This window comes from Haplochromis burtoni, unplaced genomic scaffold (assembly GCF_018398535.1).
Source record: "Haplochromis burtoni strain Fernald_Lab_line unplaced genomic scaffold, NCSU_Asbu1 Contig_51, whole genome shotgun sequence".
Taxonomy (NCBI): Eukaryota; Metazoa; Chordata; class Actinopteri; order Cichliformes; family Cichlidae; genus Haplochromis; species Haplochromis burtoni.
The window spans coordinates 2,373,996-2,400,904 of record NW_024582412.1 but is presented as its reverse complement, the minus strand read 5'-3'; the positions used below and the strand labels follow the sequence as shown (position 1 = coordinate 2,400,904).

At 40.1% G+C, this 26,909-nt stretch overlaps 1 protein-coding gene across 11 annotated transcripts in view; it reads left to right on the top strand.

The window, feature by feature from the left end:
• LOC102293637 (transcription factor 4) overlaps positions 1 to 26,909 on the top strand; it is a 264,311-nt gene that overhangs the window by 182,055 nt on the left and 55,347 nt on the right. The window lies entirely within an intron of this gene.

The window sequence follows — 26,909 nt, the reverse complement described above, 5'->3', positions numbered from 1 at the left end:
GTGTGTGTGTGTGTGTGTGTGTGTGTGTGTGTGTGTGTGTGTGTGTGTGTGTGTGTGTGTGTGTGTGTGTGTGTGTGTGAAAGAGAGAGAGAGAGAAGGAGGTACAGAGAGAGAGGAGGTGTGAAGGTGAAGAGCGTCGCTTTTTTTTACGCAGTAACTTAGCACAGTCGATCCGTTTGAAACGTGAACTGACTGTAAGATCACTGTGTCCGAGTGCCGGGGTTTATTTTGGGGGAATCAGACAGCGGTGGGTGCTGAGAAGAAAAATAAAAAAAACCAGTGTGTGTGAGTGTGTTTAGCGGTGAAGGTGACAGCTGTGTATGGTGCCGTGGAGTGTTTCAGCCAGACTCTTCTAAAAAGTGTGTGTACGTGTCAGAAAAGTAATATTAAAAATACAAACTGAAAAAATAGTCCCAAATCTTTTTTCTCTCTTTCAAACGGGCGCTTTAAAAGTCAGCTTGAAATAATCCGCCATGCAGCTTTTTGCTCCCATTTTTTAATGAAACAAAATAAGAGCGTCATTACTGAATTGAATTGATGCTTTTGTCGCTGTCAAGCGGAGTGACACACTTGTGGTTTTTGGGGTTTGTTTGGTTGCGTGTGTGTGTGTGCGTGTGTGTGCAATTCAGGAAGCTTTTCTAATTCAGCCCCAAACTGCTTAAAAGTGCCGCTTTTATTTGTCAAAACGTGGCCTCTCTGTGAACACACTCACAACCAAGAAAAATACATTTAAAGGAAACCTGAAAATGAATTCTCCTGAATTTAATTTAACATAAAAAAATCTGTGTTATTTATCTACTGGTTTTCATTAAAACAAAATAATTGAAGTGGACCAAAAAATAAGGTTTACCTAGCTGAATTTCTCTGTTAGTTTTTATTTAAAAGTGTAATACATTTAAAAATACTAATAGTGGCTTTCTGTCTAAAATGAAAGCCAAACCACCTCCGCAAGAGCCTGTCTGACCTCTCATGAACCTGTCTGTCTCTCAATAACCCCTCACCTGTAAAACACTAGTAACAGGGTGACATGATTTAGAGAGGAGGTGTAGTGGTGTAAAGAGAAATGAAGGTAAATGAATTTCACAAGTTTTCTCATGTTTAAAAAAAAAGGCAGGAATGTGTGCAAGCTGCAGGTGCGAATGAAGACGGACGACTGGGATTTCCTACAGATCCACCTGTCAGTGAAGTGTCTGTCTCAGTCTAACTGCTGCTTCAGATCAAAGAAGAAGAAAATGAAGAAAAACCCTTTAAAAAGAAATCTGTGATCACCATTTTATGTTTGTTTTTTTTTAAATCATATTAGATGTGATGCATTTTTTAAAAATTCAGTAGGTGTGATCTTGGCTTTATAAGAATATGATTTCTCTGAATATGTCCCCAGAAATTACATTTACTGCAAAACAGGAAGATTTTTAATAATTGCTTTTTTTTAGTGTAAGTAATTTATTTTTTTGGTTGCGAAACATTCAATTAAAGGTGTATTTTTTTATTTTTAATGTAATTTGCAAGACCTTTGTTATCATCACATTTTATTAATTCACATAGGTTAATTCAAATTGAGTTTAACACATCTTTTGGTTTTATATATTTATTGTTTAGGTGCAAAAAAAGATACAGAAAATCCATTTTTTAAAATGTGAGATCACTGTTATTTCTGCCGAGTTGTTTTCAAATAGAGCTTCTGTTGTTTGAGCAGACCCTCACCAACAGTCGCTCTCTGTCTTCTCGGCACCTGTCGGGTCTCCGGCCTTCATCTGGCTGCCGGCCGCACCGGTCCCGCACGCTGTCAAACATTGACTGCGTGCCGTTTTGTACCTGCTCTCTCGCTGTAGCTCAGGGCCTTCTTTGTATCTCTTCAGTTCGGCGATGCCACAGGCCCGGCATGGCACCGCCGCTTTGTTTGGCGGCTGGCTGCTGGATGGCACATTGTGCCGATGGTCTTGATCCGGTGCCAAGCTGCTTTCTGTCTTCACTTTAACCCCCCTGTCTCTCTCTCGCTCTGTCTCTCTGTGTCTGTGTCACAGCTTGTTTGCACCCACTGTCCGCTGGCATAAAGAGAAAACACACAAACAAGGCGATCGGTGCAAAAAAAAATAAAGAAAATCATGTTTTTTGGGGTCCAGGTTTGGTGATCATGTGGTTGTAAGGGAGCACAGGCAAGCCGGTGTGTTACGGAGGTGGAAAAGTGGAGCATGAAGGGGGGAAACCTGGGGCAGGCTGGTTGGGGTTTGAGCGAAGAGGCAGAAAAGGCTCGGACAGATCTGCAGCAGCAGCGAGGCTCAGCCCGGCAAGACCATACAGTGCAGGGGCTGAATCAGGGCTTTGGTTTAGGGGGAGAGAGGGTGCGTGTATGTGTGGGAGGTGGGGAGGAGAGGAGGAGGAGGGTGAGAGCCGAGGCCCGAGCTTCGAAGAGCGGCTGTCGGCTCGCTAACTTAAGCTCCAGCAGCTTAATGAGGTAGCAGAAAGCTCGACTAAAAACAAAAGGCCTCATTTAAAGGCGGCCTGGCCAGCCGGCTATTGTTATGCTAACACAGCATTTGAATATTCAGTAAGTTTTAATTAGGAGTCCTGAAACAGTCTGCCAAAATCCTGCAGTCCGCTCTCAGTGTGCAGCTCCAGGAAACACACACTTTAAGCACTTTAAACTGACAATTCTGCTCGTCTCCGTTTTATTTAGCATTCACAGCTTTTCCGGGACTAAAAGGAATGAATTAGTAAAATGAATTTAGAGTGTTTTTGTGCACATGCGCACACATTTTTCTAAGGCAAAATATTTCTCTCTACACAATTTAAAATAAGGTGAAAACAGGTAAATGTATTTTTTAAATAGATTCCAAGTTTTAGTTATATGAAAGAATTTCACATTAAAAAAAGAGAAAGATTTACAATTCCACAGCAAAAGCATTTTAATTTGAAATTTTCTCTATGAAAGAGCTTAACAATCGCAGCCAGTCAAGAGGTCGTCAGACATGGCTGCTAAAAATGCCCGTTTTCACAGAGGACATCGATCTCATTTTCTTGCTGAATGTTTCATTCATTTTAAATGTTTCTTTGTAATAAAAATCCAGTTTCATGAATCAAAACCAAAATAATTTTAATGATGGCCATTTAAGGATATTTATAGTTATGTAACATTCGTGTTATCGAATCTGCTTTGAAGCACAGATACAGTGTAAAACATCCTCTGTTTTAAAACAAATAAAAAGCATTTCTTAACTTTTTTTCATACGTGAACGACATGAGTTCGTGATTGTTCCCTGTGTGTGTGTAAATACATATATCTATATACATCTATATATAGATATATATGTAGATATATATATATACATATATCTACATATATGTGTGTATGTGTGTGTGTGTGTACACATGAGGACATAGTAAAAGCAATAGCACTTGTGTGTGTGGACATCCTGTGTGCTCAGTAGGCTGGAATTAGAGCGCAGCGTGTTATGCAATTATAACTTTATAAATAGACACATTGTGAGTGTGTGTCTTTGTATGTGTGTGCGGGCCTCTGTCTCCATCTGCTTCATTAGTTGTGTATGAAGAAGTCACAAAAGCTGATTTTTACTCTGCATATGTATGTTCATGTGGCTAAAGTCTCATTTTCCTCTTCCATGTGTGTTTATCGTCAGGGTGTTTTCAGATTCCTTTTTCTTTTCTTTTCTTTTTAAACACCTGAAAATTAAATAAATGTGTGCATCTGCATTTTCCTTTTTAAATCAGCTTTACCTTTCATACACCATCCCTGAACTTTTTTTTTTTTTTGCACCACTAATGCATTTGTGCTTAAAAACGTAAAGATGTGAGCGTATGTCGACGTAAGCCCTGGCCTGGGTCATTCAGTTTTTCTTCCAGTGAGTGTGGGTGTGCTGTGTGTGTGTGTGTGTGTGTGTGTGTGTGTGTGTGTGTGGCTGCTCTCGCCAGTTGTGGTTTAAGCCCGCCACACGGTTCAGGCTTTAAACTTTAATCTTCCTGCATCAGAATTATCTGACACTGGGACACAGATGACACACACACACACACACACACACACACACACACACACACACACACACACACACACTGCTGTCTTGCATGTATAAAAACTATAAAAATATCTGTTTTTGATTACACATAAAGTCCCGTAAAAAAGGACAGTTCCTTTGGTGATGTGTTTACTGACCTGACTTTATGAAGACGTGTGTGACACTTCTGAGCACACCTTTGTAATTGCTGTAATTTTTAGGTGTTTGTGTTCCAGTCACACATAAACCATGTTTATTTATTTAAGCATTTATTATTATGATGATAATATATCAGCTATCCATCACAAATATGGCTTTTCTGAGAAAATATAGGAGATTTTACCTCACTGTAAAGATACTATTAAGAAAAAAGTGAAACATGATTTAAAATTTTTATTTTCTTTGTTTAAAAAAGTCTCTTCAGTTGATGAGGACAATTTTTTGGCTCTTTTTTTTGTGCATTTTTCATCTTTTTGGGGCACTTTATCTCTTTACCCTACATCCACTTTATGTTTTATGGGTGTGTTTCCTAATTCAAATATTTAGCGTAGAAAAAGGAGACCCCTTACTCTTTCTCATTTCTGCTCCTCATTACTAATGTAAGGGGAGGGGTAATTAGGAGGTTGTTAATGATGTCATAGTTGTCACATGCTTGAAATATAAATGTCAGATTGGCTGCTGATGCAGTGGTGATAATGGGACTTGTTTAATATGGCATAAAGGTTCATTTTTATATCCTCACTTTGTCTATATGTGTGTGAAAAGGCTGTGTTTTGGATATTTTTTTAAATGGACTTTGGTACATTCCAGTTCACTTGCTGCAAGTATTAGACGTAGGTGCATATTTACTCTTCCTATCTATGTAGGTTTTTAATGTGTGGTTTCAGGTCAGTGGGGGTTAATGAGCTTCAGTCTGTGTCATATTAAAAAGTGGCTGTGGGATTTAAATGATGCGTGATGTTATTGGGTTTGAGAGGTTAAAAAAAAGAAATCACGCAGAGTCAAGTTTGTTTTATTATTCCCCACTTTTTTAAATGGCTTTTTGGCTTTTTGTTTACCTGCCATGAAACGCAGCATGCAGCCTATAGAAGGAAGCGAGGCTTGAGCATCAATAACATGTGGCCCTCTCTGAGGCTTGTGCAGGTGTAAATTAACTCACAAAAATGGAGAACTTTTGAAGAGAGATGAGCTCTTATCCACACAGACTTGAACAGACGTGCCTTTATAAGGACTTGGCTTGTGTCACGCTTGAATTCGGCTCTTGTCCAGCTTTAAATGTCTCGGTATTTATTTCGACATTTTCTGCAGGGGGCCTCTCTTGGCTACCGAGACTAAATCACAGGTGGGATATATGTGTATTATCACATGCTCACATACATTATTGTGCACACTTAATTGGATCAACTACTTATACCACCGCATGCAAATACTATCAGATTAAATCTGTGCTGTAATTCAAACAAAAACACAAACTCATTCAGTAAATTCAGAATAAGCCAGAGCTAGTAATCACATGACTCTTCATCTAATATTTCTCTCATATGCGTGCATATTTGACCCTTCATAAAGCATCGCCATGAACTTTTTGATGCGCCTAGATGCAACTGAAATCCAAATGAGCAAATGCTCTGCTGTGTTTCATTGATGGTATGCGGGTTTTGTAATGGAGACTGGTCAGTTTTTCTCTCGCTGTCGTTTTAAACCCTTGACTGTAATGTGCAAGGTCGCAGCTGCCAAAATAATGTGCATGCATGTCCACACACGCAAACAGTGAGTCATCAGTGTGTGTGTGTGTGTGTGTGTGTCCCACATGGGAAGCTGGACTGTAGCAGAGCAGAATCAGTCGGCATTCTTTGGATAGCTGGGAATTTCCACCCCGACCTGTCAATGGGAAGAGAAGCCACATGCTCTCTGAGTTGCAGGTTTGATTCCCGGTGTCTGACTGAGCGGCTGCCAGCGCTATCAAACCTCCGGACATCAAGGTGGTCAGCTGGCAGATGGTAGATTTCCACACAGGCTGTCAAAGGCCTTCTTAGCTGTGCATACGTTGACTGGCAGCCGTATTCGGAGGTAGAGAGACCTTGGCAGCAGTGCCAGTGACCTGCTGATTGGGTATCTTCAGTGAACATCGCTTCTGTCCTGAGCTTTTTAGTTTTTGCATCTCATTGGTGTAAAAAACACACTTGGATGCATTTAATATGAACCTGCTGAAGCAAATGCTCAAATCAAGCACAGCATTTGCTAATCTGCCCACTCTCTTTTAGGCTTCGGCTTGTGTGATGATGGGTTGAAGAACGAGAAGCTGCAGATTTGCACAGTTTGCGTGTAAAATTCAGCAAATAGATTCAACTCAGTTTTTGGATTTTAGATTGATTTTGTGATCGTTGTGTCTGATTATTGTGAGTGAATGCTTGTTTTATGATGCAGTATCCCAAATCAGGGCTCATATAAGCATGATAAGTGATGAGGGGCAAAATGATGTAAAAACAAACAGCAAATAAATTTAATTAGGCTGCTCTTTAAAATATAGTGCTTTGCTATGGATTATTTAACAGTATAAACAATGGGATTATTATAACTATTTGCCAATAATTATAATAATCCTTAAAGTAATTGCTGCTGTATATCTAAATTGCAAATTATCTATTTTGTATCCACTTATTTTAATCTCTAAACTATTACTTGGACAAAGAAAATCTCATAAATGTCACAGTGTGGATTCTGGGTAACTGTTATTTTATTTCTTACTGTATGCTGTTTTTTTCCACAAGTTGATTAATTCACTAAATAATCAGCAGATTTATCTGGAGGTAAAATAATCATTTCCTTTATAAAAATGTTTTAAAAAGCTGATAAAACAGTCACAGGGCCATTGTTCTGTGCTAAGCACTTTTAGTGCTTCAGTAGCGAAGGACTTTCACATAGTAGTATGAAGATCTGAAGAGTCCTGGTTAGAGGCCATTTTTGGCTTGGTTTGAATGAACACAAAAATTGGAGCCTCACTTTTCTATTTGTGGCCCCTTAAAAAACATACTTAATATATGTAGTTGTGGAATTTCTCTCTAGTCACATGCAGGGCGGTTTGTGAAGTTGAAAGAAAGACATTTATAGATCCTGAAATTCCCCCATCCTTTTTTTCCCCCTTTTTTTGAGTGCGTTGGAAGAAGTAACGCTGTGGTTGTATCTCAGGATTTATTCAGCGCTTTGGCTTCTGTTTTTACTCGCTCAGCTTCAATTTCATAAAACATAACAAAAGCCCAGCTGGGGTTTTATGTCCTGCTCTGCTGTAAAACACTGTCTGTGTTACATTATCACCGCACAGCGTAGCTCTTAATTTCTCACTTCTCCGTGCTGCGTTTTTCAATCCTGCGTGGTTCCTCGGTGATCAGGAGTATTTGGTTTCCCCGCTCTGTGGCTGCTCAGACCTGCACTCCTGTCACTGTTAGCTGGAAACACTGGTGATTTTCAATGGCTGATTTTCAGTTTCAGTGTGTGTGTCTGTGTGTGTGTATGCACTAAAGCCTGTTCTCATATATACTAAGCTCAAGCTTGACAGGAGAAATGCAAGCTTAAGTAAGTTAACATTTTTGGCCAGAGAATAAAGCAAAGCTGTGTGTGTATGAGACACCGCTTTAAACCAGGGCTGACACAAACAGACAGACACAAACACACACACACACACAAAATCTACCCAGTCTTCATTATCAAAAAGAAAAGTGGGTCTGTTGTCGTTTTGTTAAAGCGTGTGTGTGTGTTTTAGTGGGTCAGTCATGCTGTGGTGAGCTGTTAGGGAGGCTGCATGGACTCGCTGATAAACACTGGACAGCTGTCACACTTTAAACAACAAGACAACAAAACTGTAGCACAATGCAGCTCGGCAGTTAACGCAGCACCGCAGCTCACACATTTTGTGTGAGGACCACAGAATTCAGCATTCGGTCAGAGAGACGGACGACTGTTTTTGTTTCTTTGACGCTGGCGGGCCTTAAACGGTGTCTTCAGGTGCCTATTGTAGCATTCACATTTTCATAAAAGAGAGAGCTCAGAGTTCAAGACTGTCAGAGCACATAATGGTTGTGTTTTACTTTTGTTATTCTTTACTCTCATTTTGTTGTCACTTCTCCTTTTTTCTGACACTGAAACACGGCAGCTGCTAAATAATTTGTGAGAAGCACTGATTCTTTTTGTGACTGCAGGACCTAAATTATTTTAATGCATGTTTCCATCCTCTCCTCTCAACATACAACATCACAAGTCTTAAATATTTAACTCTCCTCCACATTAACTGAGTAGTTTCCCAACCATAGTGTTGTCAGTAGCATGTCTGCCTGCACTTGAAAAAGATCAAATGCCTTCAGTTCTGCTTCTTTTGTTTGGTTAGAGTCGCATTGAGCAAGACACTAACTCTAAACCATAAAGGTTTGGCTTGTGGCAGAGCCAGTGGGCGGGCCTTGACTCCCCTAGCCAACTCACAAAACTGATGGCGCGGGCCATTAGGGGCCACGCTCATAGAACTAGAGTTACATGCAGTAACTGCTGTTATTCATTGGAACTTTATTTGTGTACAAGAAGCATTTCTTTATGACTGGTTTTCCCACGCAAACACATATTAACAACACAGCCATCAATTTAAATTGTAGCTGCATTTAATTTATTAAAAAATAAAATGGCTAGCATTGCAGGTTTTTTTCAGCCAGCTAAAAGGCTACTTAAAATCAACTACACCGTCCTTTTCCAACCCCTTTTTTAAATGCTGGTATCAGCAAATTCAGCTCCATCAGCAACTCAAACCCAAACAAACGTCTTTCTTTTAACTGAAAGTCTCCTGCTTATTATGATCTAAGTCGATATCTCGCACTGAGTAATGTTGCATATGCTAAAATAATTGTGAGCTTTATGAACCTGAGCAATGGAGCGATTTTCTGACCTGGTCTCAGCACCATCTCCCTGTCATGCAAGACCACAAATGAGTCATTCATTTGGTTTTCAGATGTCTTTTAAATGACTCTTTGGTATCAGAACTTTAGAGGTTATTGTATGTGTGGAAAAATCCACACATACAATACCTCAACCCCTGAAGTGTTGGTGCCTAGCTGCATGCTAGATTGAGAAAAAGCAATGTGTTGGTTTTTATTTCTTAAGAGGAAAGTGTCTTTTTTTCTGTTGAAGAAGCCAAGTGTCTGTGCAGAGCATGCTTTTTACAGCCCATGCCTCTCTCTCTCTCTCTCTCTCTCTCTCTCTCTCTCACTCACACACACACACACACACACACACACACACTGGGGCATTGTAGTGATTGTCAATATGCCACACTGAGAGGGCCGTTGGTTTGATGCCCGTTCTGTCCCTTGCTGGCACTGCCAGGCTGCATGCAAATAGGTCACACACACACACAAACACACACACAATAAGAAAGCCTACAATTTGAAGCTGTCACTGCATTAACATTTGGTTCTGTATCATCTAAACAAACAGCTGAAGCTCTTTATTCTATTAACTTAAAAATAATGATATTGCCTATCTCTATCAGATAGGTGTCATCTGGTAGACATTAAGCTGTCTTCAGTCTTCTGTTTTATGCTGCTGTTCATATTCAGTTTCATCTCTAGCCAGCTCCACTGTGCACACACACACACTCACAGAGAGAAACCTGTGCACACATTTCATCAATGGCCAGCTTCCATACAGTCCTTGCTTTCAAAAACTGAGCCTCTACCTGATCGAAAGAAGAAAGAAAGAATGAAGGAAAAGCAACAAGGAGGAATGATTCAAAGACAACAAAGAGGAATAAAGGGCGACATAAAGAAAGAACAAACAGAAAAGAATCCTGCAGCTCTGCAGTGCTGAAGTAATCAGCTCTTTGATCTGGCTCCTTTATTATTCCAGTGTGGGCCAAATAATGCAGTCCTGATTGTGTTGTTGGCAACCAGCGAGCTTCCATATGTTGGCTATTAGAGGCTCTTACCGGCTGCGTTCTCCACACTGCTGCTGAAAACGGCTTCTTCACTGATGGTTTTTGTGGGCCGCAGGTTCATGTTATATTTAAATTCATTAATTTGATTCCCTGTGGTTATTTCGGTGCGTGATTCTCTAGATTGTACTTAAACACAACCAGTATATACAGTTTCTGAATTACCACATTCATATATGCTTGATATGTTTGATTAGCTGATAGAAAAAGATACAATATATTTCATCTTAAATTATATAATAATCAAAGTAGCACCGACTCCAGCCTTGGCATTAGGCATCATGTTACGTATGTACCCCTCAGATTCGAGGGCTTTTCATTGTTTGATTCTCAATGTTACCCCATCGTTTTGCTAGCAAACCAACACAGGATATTAGTGACCCTTACTTTATTTGATTACGTCATATCTTTGTCTGATTTTTCACTTCTGTGTTGCTCATAGTTGGAAACAGCCAGGCTGTAATTGTGCTTTGGATTAAATAAAAATGGTGCAATTGGTATGATCATGATCTTGTATCTTGCTGTTTACCATTTCCCCCTTCTGAGTTTCTTCTCCAGCACAAGTTGGTTAACATCCAACAATTTAACAATTTACCAGATAAGCTTCACTGTGAGAAGTCTTGAAGTCATGACTATTAGAGCATAAGGAGGCTTTAAGACAACCTTGATATTTAGTTGGAATGTTTTGATAAAGTACAATATGAAGAAGCATTGCTGTATAAGTATTATTTGGAATATTTTTCTGTATCGAGGACTTAAAGCCTGTTTTTAGCTGGCCCTTCACATCTAACAGGTCACAGCTGACCGATCTTTGGATAGATGTTAAAAATGACTGCCCACTCCCCAGAGAATGAGCCATTTAAATGATATTGATGCCGTGACCTTTCCACTAGAACCACCATTAACAGGAACTTGCTCTGCTGTCAGTGCTGACTAAGAATAGCTAAATCATGAGTGTGTTTTGTCCAGCGCTGCGTGGCTGTAATTTTCCATTATTTCTTTAGCCCCAGACAGACTGATAAATAAGATGACTCTGAGCCGACATGGGTTTAAAGGCCTCCGTGGAAACAGGACCAGAGTGCAGTGAGTCAGTCCACACAGGAGGCCAGGACTCTAATCCCTATTAACATTTTTATGGATCACCAGGCTGAGCAGGATCAGAATCAGATGTTCAGAGGAACCATCCACTTCGTTTGAAGCAAGTAAGGTGCGCTTGATTTAAACTGTCAGGCTCTTGGAAGCCATAAAATCGCTGCAGAAAGTAGAGCACTGAGCGGTCTGCATCCTTGGGCTTCTATTGACCGATTTAATGTTTCTCTTTTCTCTCAAATATTTTCTACATCAGCTTTAATGTCCTCTTTTTGGGGGGAGGGGCTTTGAACTGGGATCAAATAGAAGTAAAGTGGTTTGAAACTGTTGGATTCTGATAAATCTTTGCAGAGAAGGATGTACAAATTTAGATCAGATGACATAAGTTCAGAAAACATTTTCCATTAACTGACTGTACCACCGGTGGGACGCTGAGGTCTTCTTTTAGCTACATTTTGCATACTGTGTGTTGTGTTTGATCATTTCCAACTTGTGTTTTTTAACACTCTTAATTAGATTTTAAAGTCTGCATTCTTTGTAGGTTATTTGCTGTTATGCAAAACAACCCATCTGTGTGGAAAGCACAGGCTTATCTTCCGTGATCTGTTCAACACAAACTTGCTGTCATAGTTGATTTATCATTATTTTTTGTAGACTTAGCAAACATGAGGAAACATTCAAATAGATCTTAAGCAAATTTCTGAACTATCAGAAATCAAGCCCAGCAGAAATGCCTTTAAAGTTAGTCCTCATCATGGTATCAAGATGAAAAGATCCAGCGATGTAACTCTAATGGCTGCACAGCCTCTCTCTGCATGAAGAGGTCATGGGTTAAAATCCCCGTAGCCCCGAATGATGACGATGAAGGATTAAGTGTGTTAATGTAGCTCTTTGGTGCTTCAGTGCTCTCGCTCGCTCAAACTGTTGCTGCTTTTACTGTAAATTTGTAATGTTTGGGAAAATAAACAGCAAAACAGGTGTATTTTACAGATTTTGAGCACGCTCTGACTCCGAGACAGACATGTTTTTTATTTGGATGATTAAAAATTAAAATGACTCTCTGACCCTAAAGATCTACACCAGAAGTCGAAGCTCGCTCAGTTGTTTTAAAAAGCCATGATGCCGTCTGCAAAATGTAAATGAGCCAAAACGAAGTAACTGAGAAATTAAAGGCACTTTCAGTTGGCCTCATCTGTATCACCAATGGTCTACATTACAAATCGAAATGTTACAAAGTATCTTTTACGTTGTCTTTAGCCATTAACTTGTCTTGAAAATAGTCTTGAAAATCGAAATCACAAACATCTGTTCTGCTTTTTCATTTTTCATAACCTGGTTTTGTTCTGCTACACTATGGTGGGCTTTTTATCAGGAACATGGTCTGCTTGTTTAGAATAAACTACTACGGCTTGTTCTTTCTCTAATACATTACCCGCTATGTTTGTCTTTACTTCATGAACGGCACTTTGATTTTCTCTTATACAGTAAGCTTAAATGGCCTTTTTTATAATAAAGTTTTCACTTGAACCTTCAAAGCTACACTTTAATATACAGTAAATGTTTAATTTTAGCTACATTCTATTTTTGCCTGATGGATTTATTTCAGCTTTATAAGCTATACTTTAATTGCAACATACTACATATCAGTATACATTTAAACTTCAAAATTTATTGTAATTTTTTCCCCTCTCATGAACTACTTATTGTTTTTTGCTGCATTTTAACTGCATTAAAACTGTTCTTTGAAAGTTGAAACTTTGTTCTGTTTGATGAAACCAACCAAGTTTTGCTTTTTACCTGATAAAGTGTAATTTAGTTTTATCTACAAACTATGCATTTTTAATTTTGCTTTCATGTAACAAGCTACAGTTTTCTTTTAGCTATTTTAACTATCCTTTAATTTTCCTCCTGTAATAAACTACAGTCTGGTTTTATCTGGTTGGTTACATGTGGCAGTGAAGAGTTCTGTATATTTGTGAAAGGCTCGACGTGAATCAGCAGGTAAATGGATTTTTCCTGCGGCAGCCATCTTAAGCGGTCGGTTTGGTTTGGAGCGTGCGCCCGGTCCTCTGGTTACCATGTTACGCCGAGATGAGACCTTGATGCCCGTCGCCAGCTTGCGTCACCATAGCAACGGGATCGCTGTGACCCAGCATCCCACCAGCAGCCGTGCTTGCTGCACCCAACTCTCCGTCTGCACCCTCTTCAATAATTAACATGCCACGGAAGCCATCTTAGCTTTTGGCTCGGTTTAGGTGCCTGCCGGCGCGTTGCCTCAGTGACGTTGGTCGTCTTGTAACGCTCCAACTTGCAGACTTGGAATCCGCAAATCTGAATAAAATTGCATGGCAGCCATCTTAGAGGAGGTGAAGGAGACGGTGAACACACACACACACCAGACCCAATTTACCCACATGCATTTGTAAATCATCTGAACACAAACCAGTCCTGTTTTAAGAGGGGAACTCTTCTGTTGCTCTACATCTGTCTGTATTTTGCAACAGACTTTGTTGTTTACAGACACTGGACGTCCTGTGTGTGTCCACACATGTGTTGAGCTCATGACCTTTACGGCTGTATGTGTCATGAGTTTAATTTATTTACACAATGATTATTTATTTATGAAGCTTTAGTTGCAGGAACAGGTTCACAGTGTGGATGGACGCCAGGTTACGAAAGACCAAACAAAAAAAAATTGCAAAAGCTAAACACGAAATAGAAATGGAAGTTAAAGCAAGTGAAGGGGGAAAAAATTACATTGCAGGAAAAAAATTAAAATACAATTGAAAACAGCAGAGAAAGAAGAGTGACTGACAGCACGATCAGAGCAGCGTCCGTGTGTGTCCGTGTGTGTCCGTGTGTGTACAGTCACATACACACACGCTTGCTGCCTCCTACACACTTGTTCTCACCCTGACAGCTTGGCTGCTGTGGAGAGCAGAGGTCTTATTGGCTGCGTGCCCTGTAACGGGCATTTTGATTGGCTGTCGGGCTGGCTGCCACCGTGCCAGCTGAGAGAACACATTTGTATGTGCTTGTGTGATGAGTGTGTTTGTCATGGTGGGAGCAAACAACCAATGACAATTTTCACTCCTATCTACATCTCTTTTTCCTCGCTCTTTCCTTTTGTTTTTGTTTTTTTAATGAAGAGTTTTTGACCTGTTTTGACCTTTTTTTTTCTCCTACATCTTTTTTATGTGATTATCATCACAGAGCAGTGGTTTTAAGCCTGGGGTTTGATAGAGCTGAGGGGTAAAATGTATTCCCATTAAAGCTAAAAATCCATCGATATGATACGTGAACCGAGCAATCCAGAAGGATGTCTGCATCTGGATAAATTTTGATATATTCTTCTTATTTCACTTTGAGAAGTATTTGTGAAAATGGGTTACAAAGTTTCTAATTTGCTCCAGTTTGATCTTCCTAAAAAAGTATTACAGATCCAGGTTCAGACACGACAAGAGAGTCTTCTCTAACCAATCGTATAACTCCTTTGGCTGATGTTTCTGTTGGGGTTTTTCTGATAATATGCCGTAAACTTAAATCCTTAAAATATAAAGCATTCTGAACACCATGAAGCAAGGTTTTGTTCACGTACTCCTACGACTCATGAGGAGCTGGATTTTTCCCCACAGTGACGAGACAGACGGAAAACAAAGATAATTCCAAAAATGGTGATTCACTATCTGCGCCCAAAAAGTCAGTGCATGGAAAATAACACAGAACTGGGGGGGTTGAATGATTAGGTGACTAGGAATCAGTGGTAGATGAAATCCTTGTAGACTCAGTAATGGTGGACATTAAAGAGACAAAAACCACATCTCTACGTCACTTTTATCCATCGGTTCTTTTGTACCACTGGGTTCAGCAAAAGTACTTCTTGGGACTCACGTTTAGACGAAATGCAGGTATACCCCGATTTAAATGGCTTGCTGGCTCTGAATATCTTCTGACGACAAGACTGCCTACTAGGGGTTGTCATATCATGATTTCTGTTTGATATAAAATTGTCATATCACAATATCATTGCTATAACAACGCCATGCTCCCGCTAAAAGTGGAAATGAAACTCATATTTGGCGACTCAAGGCAAAAACACTGTTGAGTCTGTCAGGCTTCAAACGAGGGGATGCTAGCAGCTAGTGATGTGCAACCCAAATGTAAACAAATGACTCCATAGAGAGCCGCCATACTCGCTAGTTGCTCGCCGTATAACAGGAAGAGCAAATGGTGGATGGAAATTACTCCTGCGGTTAAATTGTGGAAAAGCAGGACTTTCATAAAGCTCAACTACAACACCCCAGAAAGAAAATATTTTTTAGTTTATTGTGTGACTGAATTATGCAGGCTCTCAATGAGATACAACACAGTAGGTATTGTAGTAGGTAAATAAGCTGTTGTTAAGTATTGCTAATTTAAAGCTACCTAGCCTACTTTTATGCTTACATTTGTCTTATGATGTGTCACTGCTATTGTTCTATAATGCTGCTGTTACATTACAATGTAGCTCATACATTGTTTCAGTAGATTCATACTTGAAATGTGTCATCAATGCCAGTAGCTCATTGGAAAAGAAGGATGAACACACTGATGACATTTTTTTCTATATTGTCAGAAATATCATCATCTCAAACATATCTTGACACGTCATCATATAATTTTGAGGCTATATCGCCCACCCCACAGACAACCCACTATGCTGAGTCCCAGACAGTTAATTAGATTAATTAATTGTGTTTGACTGTAAAAGTGTCAGTTGTGGTTAGGATAGTAAATAGTGGACTTAACATGCTATGTATTTATTTATTTGCTTTAAAGTGACCAACACAAGAGAAAAAATACTTGATTGTTGAAGAAGCATTTGAGTCTGGTCAAAGTCTGCCCTTGAGAACTAACAGGGTATCTGCAGTAACGCTGCACAATGATTGTTTTTCCAACTACAAACTGCAAGAGACGAGTGATGGCGTCCTCTCCTGTCTATGCTCAAATTTATTACAAAAGTGGATATCTGTGCTAAAATGTAAGCGCTTAGTTTTTACCCCACATAGCTGTAAGGCATAATGGGATTTTTTTCAGTGCATGCTTTCAAACTTAGAAAACATGACTTTTATTTCTTCTTGGCTGTGTTACCCAGTCAGGGTAATGAGGTGAGAGCAGTTGTGGCTCGGGAGGTGGAGTAGGTTAATCGCGCTGAGGCCAAATGTAAAGTGCTTTTGGGTAATAAAGCTAGAAATAAACACAATCCTTGGATCCTTTAGGGACAAGTGCTGCTGTTTTGGATTCTGGACAGTCCAGGAATTAAACCGGCAGCCTTTCCCAAGTGTACAACTTCAAGATGTTTAATGGATGAGCACATTCTCTTTCTGCTGTTTGTCGTGTGCATCTGAAACTTGGAGACTGTTGTTAATTACTTCATCAATTGATTATTTATAAAATCTCTTAATTAGCTGTCAGACAGCCAAATGGCTCAATACCAACTTCTTGTCATCTCTCATCGTTTTCTCTACCTTCCTCCTTAAACAAAGAACACTTTCTTCCTTTCTTGCTCGCTTGCTTTCATAGTTTTCCATAGCCGCACCATATTATATTCAAATCCCTTGAGTAAACAGCATCTAACATATCCTGCTACTAGGGAGACTTTTAACTGCAGGGTTTTCTGGCACAAATTGGCTTAATTTTCTTTCATATTATTTCATTTCTCAGTCACAGCTTGGAAACAAAAGGTTTAGCAAAGCGATTTGGGTTAAAATACAACCTTGCCTGTCTGACAGAAAACCTTGAAGGCTTCTCTCATGTGCCACTGTTATAGTGCCAGTTGACACTTTGGATAAAGAGATGAGCCGTACTCAGCTGGGTCTTGCTTCATTCTCTGTAGGCTTTCAAAATCACAGCAAATTAGTACAAATTGAGGAACTTGATTCTTTTTTAAGCATTAGAGAAATTGCTTGATCAGTAGGTGCACCTGATTCAAAATAAATGGTAAATGGCCTGTATTTGTATAGCGCTTTACACATTCAGTCATCCACCCATTCACACACTGGTGATGGCAAACTACATTGTAGCCACAGCCACCCTGGGGCGCACTGACAGAGGCGAGACTGCCGGACACTGGCGCCACCGGGCCCTCTGACCACCACCAGTAGGCAACGTGTGAAGTGTCTTGCCCAAGGACACAACGACCGAGACTGTCCAAGCCGGGGCTCGAACCAGCAATCTTCCGATTACAAGGCGAACTCCCAACTCTTGAGCCACGATCGCCCCAAAATCCACTTTAGCTTCTAAATAACCTAGACAGAGTGAGTCCTCCCCTGTTTCTGCCTCTGTTATCTTGACCAGGCCTCTGCTTGTGTGCGAGTGTTTGCACTGAAGTGTGTTTTTTTTAATTTCCGTGTGTTTTCTGCATCTTTTCCCTGTCAGGACTCCGCGTTGGTCGAGGTGGTTCTCTTGCTAACGATCGCTGGCAGTCGGCAGCATGTGGCAGTAATTAAATCAAAGGAAATTGGTGAAAAGGAGTGAGGGGGGGAAAAACGTCTGTGTGATGACTTTGCCAGAAAAAAAAAGAAAAAGAAAACGTCCGGGTGGTTGAAAGGAAAATGGGCGGCTAATAAAATGAGTGTGGAAGAGACTCGTAAAGAGCCATCACCTGTGGAGAAATGCTTTTGTTCTCTGGCCTGAAAACCTGCACGCCAACACACATACGCAGACACTTTGCGTGCACACATAAAAACCACCTTGTTACTCACTTGCACAGATGGGAAAAGCACGCACTCAAACACACCTGAACTAATTTACATGCTATAGATAAGGAGGAAAGAGAGCATTTCTGAAACGGCAGATATAGTCATTATTACCTTTCATTACTTAGTGTTGCAGCAGCGACGTTGAAAACACGTTCAAAGTTGGAAGTGTAAAAGCTGACTTTGAGCCCTTCAGGCCAGGCAGGATTAAAGCATGAAAATGAATTTCAAAAGATCATTTATTCCAACAAGAACCCTGGAAACAGCTTCAGGGCACCACTCCCTCAGGTACCCAAATGATCCAGATTTACTGCACAACAGTTGGTTCTGGTTGTGATTATTTGTAAAGTTGTTTGCATCTCAAAGTGTGTTTCAACCAAGATGAGCCCTGTACACAGCTGACGCACAGGAACCTTTGGGTCAGGTGGCATTCTTCAGCCTTTTGTCTGCAGAGCTTCTAAAGGCGAAGATGAACGTAATATCCAGTGTAGTAGCGCTCTTGAGATTAAGGAGTGTTTCTTTGAAGCGTGTTGATTTAAGAAGAGTGAGAAGAATGAGGTCGGATTGTAGATTAATGAGTGCCTCTTATCCGCTACAGTTTATTTCATTTTTATTCCTCTTCAGTCTTTTATCATTCCCACTCTCTTCTCTGATGAGTGACATGAAATGAAAAAAGATTAGTTTTTGAATTTAAAAGCAGGCAATTTATCACTTTTTCCTCCTGCTTTTTGTCCAGTTTATAAAGCAATTTTTGGCTCAAATATCATTTTTCTGATGCTATATTGCCAATATAACTCAAACTGTTTTAAAGTTAGACCTGACAATATGAAAGACATTGCATATGGTAGCAAATTGTCAACCATAAGTTACCCTTTATGTCATTCACACATTGCGTTATTGTCTATTTCCTCTAAATGAGGGCCGTACCTTAGAAGAATAAAGATCATGTGGTCCTCAGTGAAACTTGAAACTACAGAGTGAGATCATGAACTCATCAGGAAAGTCTTTATTGGGGTCATGAATCCAGTGAGCAGTAGGATCATTTTCTTATAGATGTCTATAATAATCTGACACTTCTCGAGCTAGTTAAAATAATATGATTTAATGTGCCTCATTCTAAATCTGACAACAGTTTTTGATGTATATTTCTCTAGTGTGCCTGCCAGTCGATCAGATTGTAACCAAACCTTAACGTCATATCTTAAACTTAACTGATGGGTCAGCAGGGCGGGGGGGGGTGTTACAACAATAATAATACAATAATACAATACAATACAATAATAATGATTTGAAAAAAAGAATAATTTAATGTTGAAAATGTCATGAAAGTCATTGCTTTGCTTAGAAAAGGATATGAAAATATGCCTTTTTCATCTGATAAATATTGGTGAGGACACACCACCGCTAGTGTGTGTGTGTGAGAGTGTGCACATGCAGTTATGGAGCCCTAGGTGCACAGAAAAGCCACAGTGCGATTTGTTATTTCCTTCCTCTGATGGGATTTCTCAACTCAAAGCTACACACACACACACACACACACACACACACACACACACACACACACACACAGACACTCAGTCCCAGACTTCTGGCTATTTCCTGTGTCAGGGGGGACATTATAAAGCCACATTATGTTCGCTATGAGCCTCCATATTCCCCCATCACTGAATCATTCTGTGTGTGTGGTGTGCGTGTGTGTGCGTGTGTGTGCGTGTACATGTGTGATGAGAAGAGCTTACTCAATTTGCTGGGAAAAAGAAAGGTTGCGATACACATGCACACTCAGAGTATTAGTTTGATGCGTTTCAGAGACTCAGATCAGTACGGATCAAACAGATGAAACAGAAACAAATAAACCAAGCGCACAAGCAGCAGCATCGATCTTTGATCTAGACTGCACTGATTTATCAAGTCAGTCATCTTTCTCTGGCTTTTATTCGCCACTTTTGGGCCAAACAATTTTGGGGACTACCTAGTAATTCCCTCCTTGCAAGGTCTCATAGAACTGCACACTTTCCTAGCATAATGGTTAGTTTGCATTTGTACAGCTAACAGAAACTCTAAGGTGATATAATCACTTCAATGTAACGTCATCTCTTGATGTGGTCTTTTTTTTTCTTATCATCCTGGTTCAGCCTCTCAATTTTCTCTCTGCATTGCTTCACTGTGTGATTGATGCCCAGGAGTAGTGTGAGGGGGGCTGCTGGCAAAGATTTCTTCTGTTGCAAAGGCTCAGTAAAGCCTGAATTATACTCTCGGTTCATTTCTCTTTGTTTTGTTACATTTTTATGAGGATAGTTTTAAGAGTTATACTTGCTACAATTGGAAAAAGACCGAACAATGGCTTGTTTGGAAGAGCTGCCTCTAGAAAGCTCCTTTTCTCTAAAAAGAACATAGTAGCACAGTTTAGGTTTGTTAAGTTACATCTGAGCAAACCACAAGACTTTTTGAGCAATGTTCTTTGGACAGACGAGACCAAAGTGGCGATGCTTGGAAATAATGCACAGGAGCATGTTTGACGAAAACCAAACACAGCACAAACTGTCAGCACGGTGGTGGAGGGGTGAGGACGACCTGGGCACCTTGCAGTCATGAGGTCAACCAGCAACTCCTGTGTTTACCAAAGTATTCTAGAGTCAAACGTGAGGCCATCTGTCTGACAGCTAAAAACTGGGTCATGGAACAGGCCAAAGTCACAGCAGCAAGTCTGCAACAGAATAAAAAAGGAAAGAAGATCCAGTCAGATCCAGACTTCAGTGAAATGCTGTGGCAGGACTTAAAGAGAGCTGTGAGTTAACAACTACCTACAAACCACAATGAAGTGAAGAAACATTTAAAAGAAGAGTGGCCCAAAAGTTCTCCACATTAATGTGAGAGACTGATAAACTCATTCAGAAAACAGTTTCTCCAAGATACTGCTGCTAAAGGTGGTTCTGCTCATTCATGGAGGGACTTGACTGAATAGTCCTTAAAAACTTTTTAACTGAACTATAGTTGCAACTCGCCTTCTTCAGTTAGTTTCCCTTTTTAGCTTCTAAACTATCAAAATTTGATGCATTTCATTGTTATTTGCCAGAGTAGAGCAGAAAAAAAACTTTGGATAACTGTTGGTCCAGTAAAACAGAGAGTTGAAGATGTGAACTCGGGCTGTGGGAAATATCAAGTTGCCAGGTGACTGCACATCACAGACGGGAAACTGACTGCAGGCAGATTTTCTCTCAAAAGACGGCCCCTTTATTGGGATGGATGGATGGAAAAAGAAGAGCATACCCTAAAATAGAATAGGTGCCATATATGTTGTACTATAGTTGCACATGCAGTCCAAACTAATATACATATAGACGAGATCCCTAAAAAACACACGGTCCTGGAGCTAATTCGGGGTAATTAGTGGTCAATTAAAGTGCTGTGACTTCACTGGCTGTCTGACTCTTTGATGTTGTGGCTCCTGGCGAGACCAGGCGCCATCTTGAATTCATTTACAGGCCGCAGTGTAAACATGCCACACAACTGGACCGCCTGCTTCGTCTTTTTCTCGTTTTCTGCTTCTTTTCTTTACTTTCCTTTTACTGATTTGTTTGTTTTTCTTTTATTCGCTGTTTCACTTTTTTCTTTCTTTCTGTTTGCGCAGATGCAGCTTCCCAAAGTCTCTCTGATATTTACTTTCATTTCTCCTCCTCTCGCTGTCTTTTTTCTTTCACACTGTTTTTTTGTGATTCACGAAGGTTATTGGCACTATAACATGAATCATTTTAAAATTGAAACATTCAAGTAATTAGGTTTTAGAAAACCAGCGGGACTAGAAGTGAATAAAGGGATAAACATCCTTTGTTTCCTTCTGATGGTGAAGCCTGATTCAGCAGCTTGACTCACTAACAGCTTTGGTGTAGAAAAAAAGGGTCAGAAACCAGTAAAAACCAGTGAAATAGCAATGTGTAGGTGCAGTGAAACTCTTGTAGCTGAAGCTGATGAGAAGAAGAGCTGCTAACTGGGTTACTGCTGAGGGAGAAAGCTGGTAAATAATAGATAAACAGTCTGCTGCCTGAGAGGAGAGGAGAATAGGTTTTCCATTAGAACCAATGGAAACTTCATTTGATGTATGAAAAGAAAAATGGCACAAATTTGTGCACGAGGAAGTCCTAAATCGCCTTTTTCCTCCTTGAAGTGTTGTTCTGAACACACACACACGCGCACACACATTTTCCTGTTCTCACATGGTCATATGCACACTTCTCTTCTTCTTCTTTTTTTAATGCAAAAAAATGTCCCAGCCGCTCACACTCACTCATGTGTCACACACCTCTCTCTTTGTCCGGCCCCCCAGTGTTTTCTGTCTGAGTAACTCGACCCCCCTTCAGTCACAGGTGCACCACGCTAAAGCACACACACACATGCTGAGTCCACTTGTCTTCACATAGGGGGCTCTAATCAAGCCACAGGAAGCCTGAGCTCCACAGGGAGCATGTGAGAGTGTGTGTGTTACAAGTAAGTTGAAGAATGTGTTTCGGTCCGTGAAACTCACTGTGAGTGTGTGGAGACTCCGCATGTTTTCAATTACACCCAAGTATTTTTGCAGATGTGTGAGTGTGTGTGCTCTCTCTTTGTCATCCGTCTTTCTATCACTTGTTTTCTGTCTGTCTGTGGCTCTTTTATTTTAAACATTACTTAAGTTAAAGTTAAAAAAATATTTATGGTTATTTCTCATTCTTTCACTTGCATTTTGTCTTTTATTGTATCTTTTCATAGAATGTATATAAAAGATGACAAACCATAATGACATCACATACTTGTTTGTGAAGCCCTGTCTTGAAGCCGCAGTGCAAACCTTTTAGTTCCTGAATTGTAGTTTTTTGTATGTTATATTTGGGCAATAGTGTGGAGTGTTATCAGCTAAAGCATAGACACAGATACCTGCTAATTAGCGCTAAGTAACATACAAATAACACGCTAGTGACCAACGCTGAAGCAGTTATCACCACAGCAAAGTTCCAGGATAGTGACTCCAATTAAGTGAGATGTGGACAGTGGACAGCTAGTGGCTGCAGCTGTCTGTGTCAACACCTGTCAGTGTGGTGCCCATGCTGCTAACTTTAGGCATTAATAAAGTTTTAGCATGTTATTTATTAAATAATTCAGTCCAGTACACCTATTACAAACAGCATAATTAGCTATAGAGAGATAAACTTTTTTGAAAGTTGTAAATGGACATTTTAGGCTTGGCAGTCTGCAGGGACTGACTCTTTTTTGGAGCCAGCCTCAAGTGGCCACTAGAGGCACTGCATATTTTTTTTCCATTTCCTCCTTTGGCTTCATTTTCCAACTCACTCGACCCCCTACTGCTTGATAGTATTTCTTAATCTCCCTCTTTATTTCACGTTCTTTGAATTTGTGCATTTTCTTTCCAACACTCTCTCTTTCCTTTCTCCCGCTCGCTTCTTCTTCATCATATGGAGTCAATTAGGCGGCCAGAGTGTGTGTGCGTTTGTGTGTGTGTGCGTACATCTGGTTCACATTAGTGCAATTGCAGGTTGGTAGAATAAAGGGCTCGGCTCGGAGGTGTGGGTGGGATTTCCTTCCGCTTTCTCTCTCTCTCTCACGCACACACACACACACACACACACACATACTTTTTCCCTCCATGTGTTTTGAATCAGGAACATAATTAACCTTCAGAGGATTCCGAGGCCGCAGCTCAGATCTCCGCTATAAAAATACATCTAAAAAACAGAAACACCCCCCGTCTCACTAAAAAATAAAATGTTTGATCCGTCTGTGGTGCATTTGATTTGCTTTCCCACGTCTGCCTCCGGATGGCCTCAGAGTGTGGCGGCGCGAACGGTAAATTAAGAGGAGGGGGGTGACATCTACAGGTGGAAGGGGGAGGGTAGAGGACCGCTTTACTTTGCTGTGAATAAAGCTAATACTAATAATATGTAAAAAAAAAAAAAAAAATCCCCTTTGGGAAATGTTCAACATGGTCAGTGATTTCACTGATCATTCAGATTATTTGTATTGTTTTCCTTTTGTTTGGAGCCTTTGCAGCATATCTCCTCCGTTTCTGCTTCCTGCAGTGTTAAACTGTTTGTGTGAAGGTGAATAAAGACGAGATGAAAGTGAAACCAGCCTGTTAGAAATGAGAGAGGCAGAGGACAGTGAGGAGGAGGGGGAGGGGGAAACAAAGAGAGAAAAAAAACTGGAAAGGCACAGGTGCAGCCGACTGTGTGTGTGTGTGTGTGTGTGTGTGTGTGTGTGTGTGTGTGTGTGTGTGTGTGTGTGTGTGTGTGTGTGGGGGAGTGGTGTGTGTGTGTGTGTGGTCTGTCGGGAGGTTGTTCGTGATGCTCTTTGTGTGTCCTTGCACATCGCTTTGGATAAGCTGTCTCTGTGTGTGTGTGTGTGTGTGTGTGTGTGTGTGTGTGTGTGTGTGTGTGTGTGTGTGTGTGTGTGTGTGTGTGTGTGTGTGTGTGTGTGTGTGTGTGTGTGTGTGTGGTGTGTGTGTGTGTGTGTGAGAGAAAGAGAAAGAGAGGGATAGATGGATACTGAGAGGCAGAGAGAGAGAGGACAGAAAAGCCGGGAATTTTTTTCCCTTTTTTTAAACCTGTGCAGTAGAAACACGACGTTGACCCTTTGACAGCAACAGGCAAGCTCTTTTATTATGGCTGAACAACATAAATAAGTCTGGTGTACTTTTACCATCACTTACACAAAATAGTTTCAATAATTTTGAAAAGAAGTCCTCTTCCAAAGGTGTGAATGTGAGTCTGTCTCCCTGTGTTAGCCCTGGCGATCTGTCCAGGATGTATCCCGCCTTTCACCCTACTATACCTGGCTCCATCAACAACCACTGCACTAGACAGGTTGTACTAATATCATATTCATATAACAATATCTTTCTGCACATCTCGCCTTATACTACTATTTAAATGACTAACAACAGTTACAGTGTTGGATCAGGAAAAGCAAATATACGGTACATCCAGGGCACAAAATAGGTGGCAATTTTTTTTTTGTGGTGCGTCCAATGTCTTAGTGTGAACAATTCACACCGTCGCATGTTGACACCCACATAGGTGTTTTCACTCTTTTGGACTTGGACACACAACAAAACTTATGCCAGGCGTATCCATGCAGTAATGTCTTTTTTAGGTTGGAGATTGTGGTCGTGGTTAAAAAACCCACCAATGACTGGAGATAGGACATGTTATGGTTCAACACTTTAATGCATCCATCAACCCAAGTATCTGTGGCTCATATCCAAAGCTGTGAAGAACTCACATATAGATTGCAATGAAAATGTTTGCATTTAAGGTCCTCAGAGGATAAATTCTTAGGATTTGTGGCCTTACTGCCCCCGTGACAGATATCTCGACATCTGCTTGACAGATTGGTACAAATTTTTCTGCATGCTTTTATGATCCCCAGATGATGTCTTGTTGATTTTGGTGTTTTTCTGACTTTTTTGTATAGTGTCATTGGAAAGTCAAAGTGAAACATAAACTTAAGGTTACTTTATTTTCGCTTATATAAGAAAACTCTTTGGATTGAGAAACTGCTGCATCAAAACCAAACAACACCAAACACAACATCGAAAGATCAAAAATTAAGTTTAACTGACAGATGAATGCTTTAAACAGTTATGGTTGCACAAGTTAGCATATGCCCCATATAAAGGCAGTAGTAGCTCAAGTTACTTGATAAAAGCTCAGGCTTCCAATCCCCTGCTCAGTTTGAAAATTAGTGTTGGGTGTTTTTAGTGAGGTCCTTAAAATATAATGAATTATTGTCATGAAGTCATTTTGCATTTGTTCTCCATTTTAGTTTAGTTTTAGATATAGTTTGTGTGCTAATCAGCAAATATTGGCATGCTAATATGCTTAAATGAGATAGTGAACATGGTAAACAGCATACATGCTAGTTTCTCTGTGAGGTAGAAGATGGAAGTTTATGCAATTAATGAATCTTCAACAAGAGATGATGAGAGCATGATGTGTGGTTACGTTCTGGTAACTTTCTTTAGAAGTACAACTCAACCTTGGTGCTGGCCTTGAAAGAGGGTGTGCTGTCTGAGTTTCCCACTAGTTATCAAAATGTGATTGTGAAGCAGGAGAAGCTCCTTCTCCTCTTCTTTTTCAGTCAGAGCAGAGGCTGACACAGGGAGGCTGAACAGATGCTCCCCACATTTGGAGACAATAACTGGGAGAAGAAGCATCAAACACTGAACAAAGACAAAAGAACCTCCTGCTTCTTTCTTTCTTTACCATCCTTGCATTTTTCTCTCTTTTGTTTCCGTTTACTGTCTTTTTATTGGCTTCCAACTTTTTGCATTTCATTCTCTTTTATTTGTTGTTTCTTCACTCGATCTTTCTCACAAAATCCTCCAGGGCCCAACAGCATTTCCATCTCTGTTAACAAGTTCTAACTGAAGAAAGAAATGTTTCCTAGATGATCATTATGTAACATTTTCACTTTATTTCTTCTTTTAAATGTATTTAGTCTCTTTATATGGATTTTTTTATTTTATTATTTATTATTTTCCTTATTATATTATTATCTTTTGCTTGTAGTAACATTTTTACATTAAATTAGAACTGAAATGATCCTGTAAATCAGCTAGTTGAATGAAACATGAATATATTAACATTTCACATTTCTTTTGGCATTTTTTTCCTTAAATGTCGATTAGCCTTGGATTATTTATATACATGTCAAAATGGCTCCAGTTGGCTTTAACACATAGAACTTTACTTCAAAATTTATAAACTCAGTGACACCAGAATCAGTGGGCAGTAACTACATTTTTATTGTAGTGCTAATGTGGCATGTAACTGGAATGAAATCTACACTTTCACTTTCAGTCGTTTTCTCGTGTTCTCCACGCATGCTTCACATGTAGGCCTTACACCTGAAGTATGTTTGCAGAATGAGGATTAAACTGAATGCTGAAGCGAAGCAGGACTTGTCAACACAACATGTGAACTTTGCTAATTTTGAGTTAAAATGTGGTTTAGGTTGTCTTTCTTCCTACCTTTGGTTCAGGTCAGCGAGTTACACAGCTGTTTTGCTCTGAGTGCATTCTCTGTGTGTGTGCGTGTGTGTGTGTGTGTG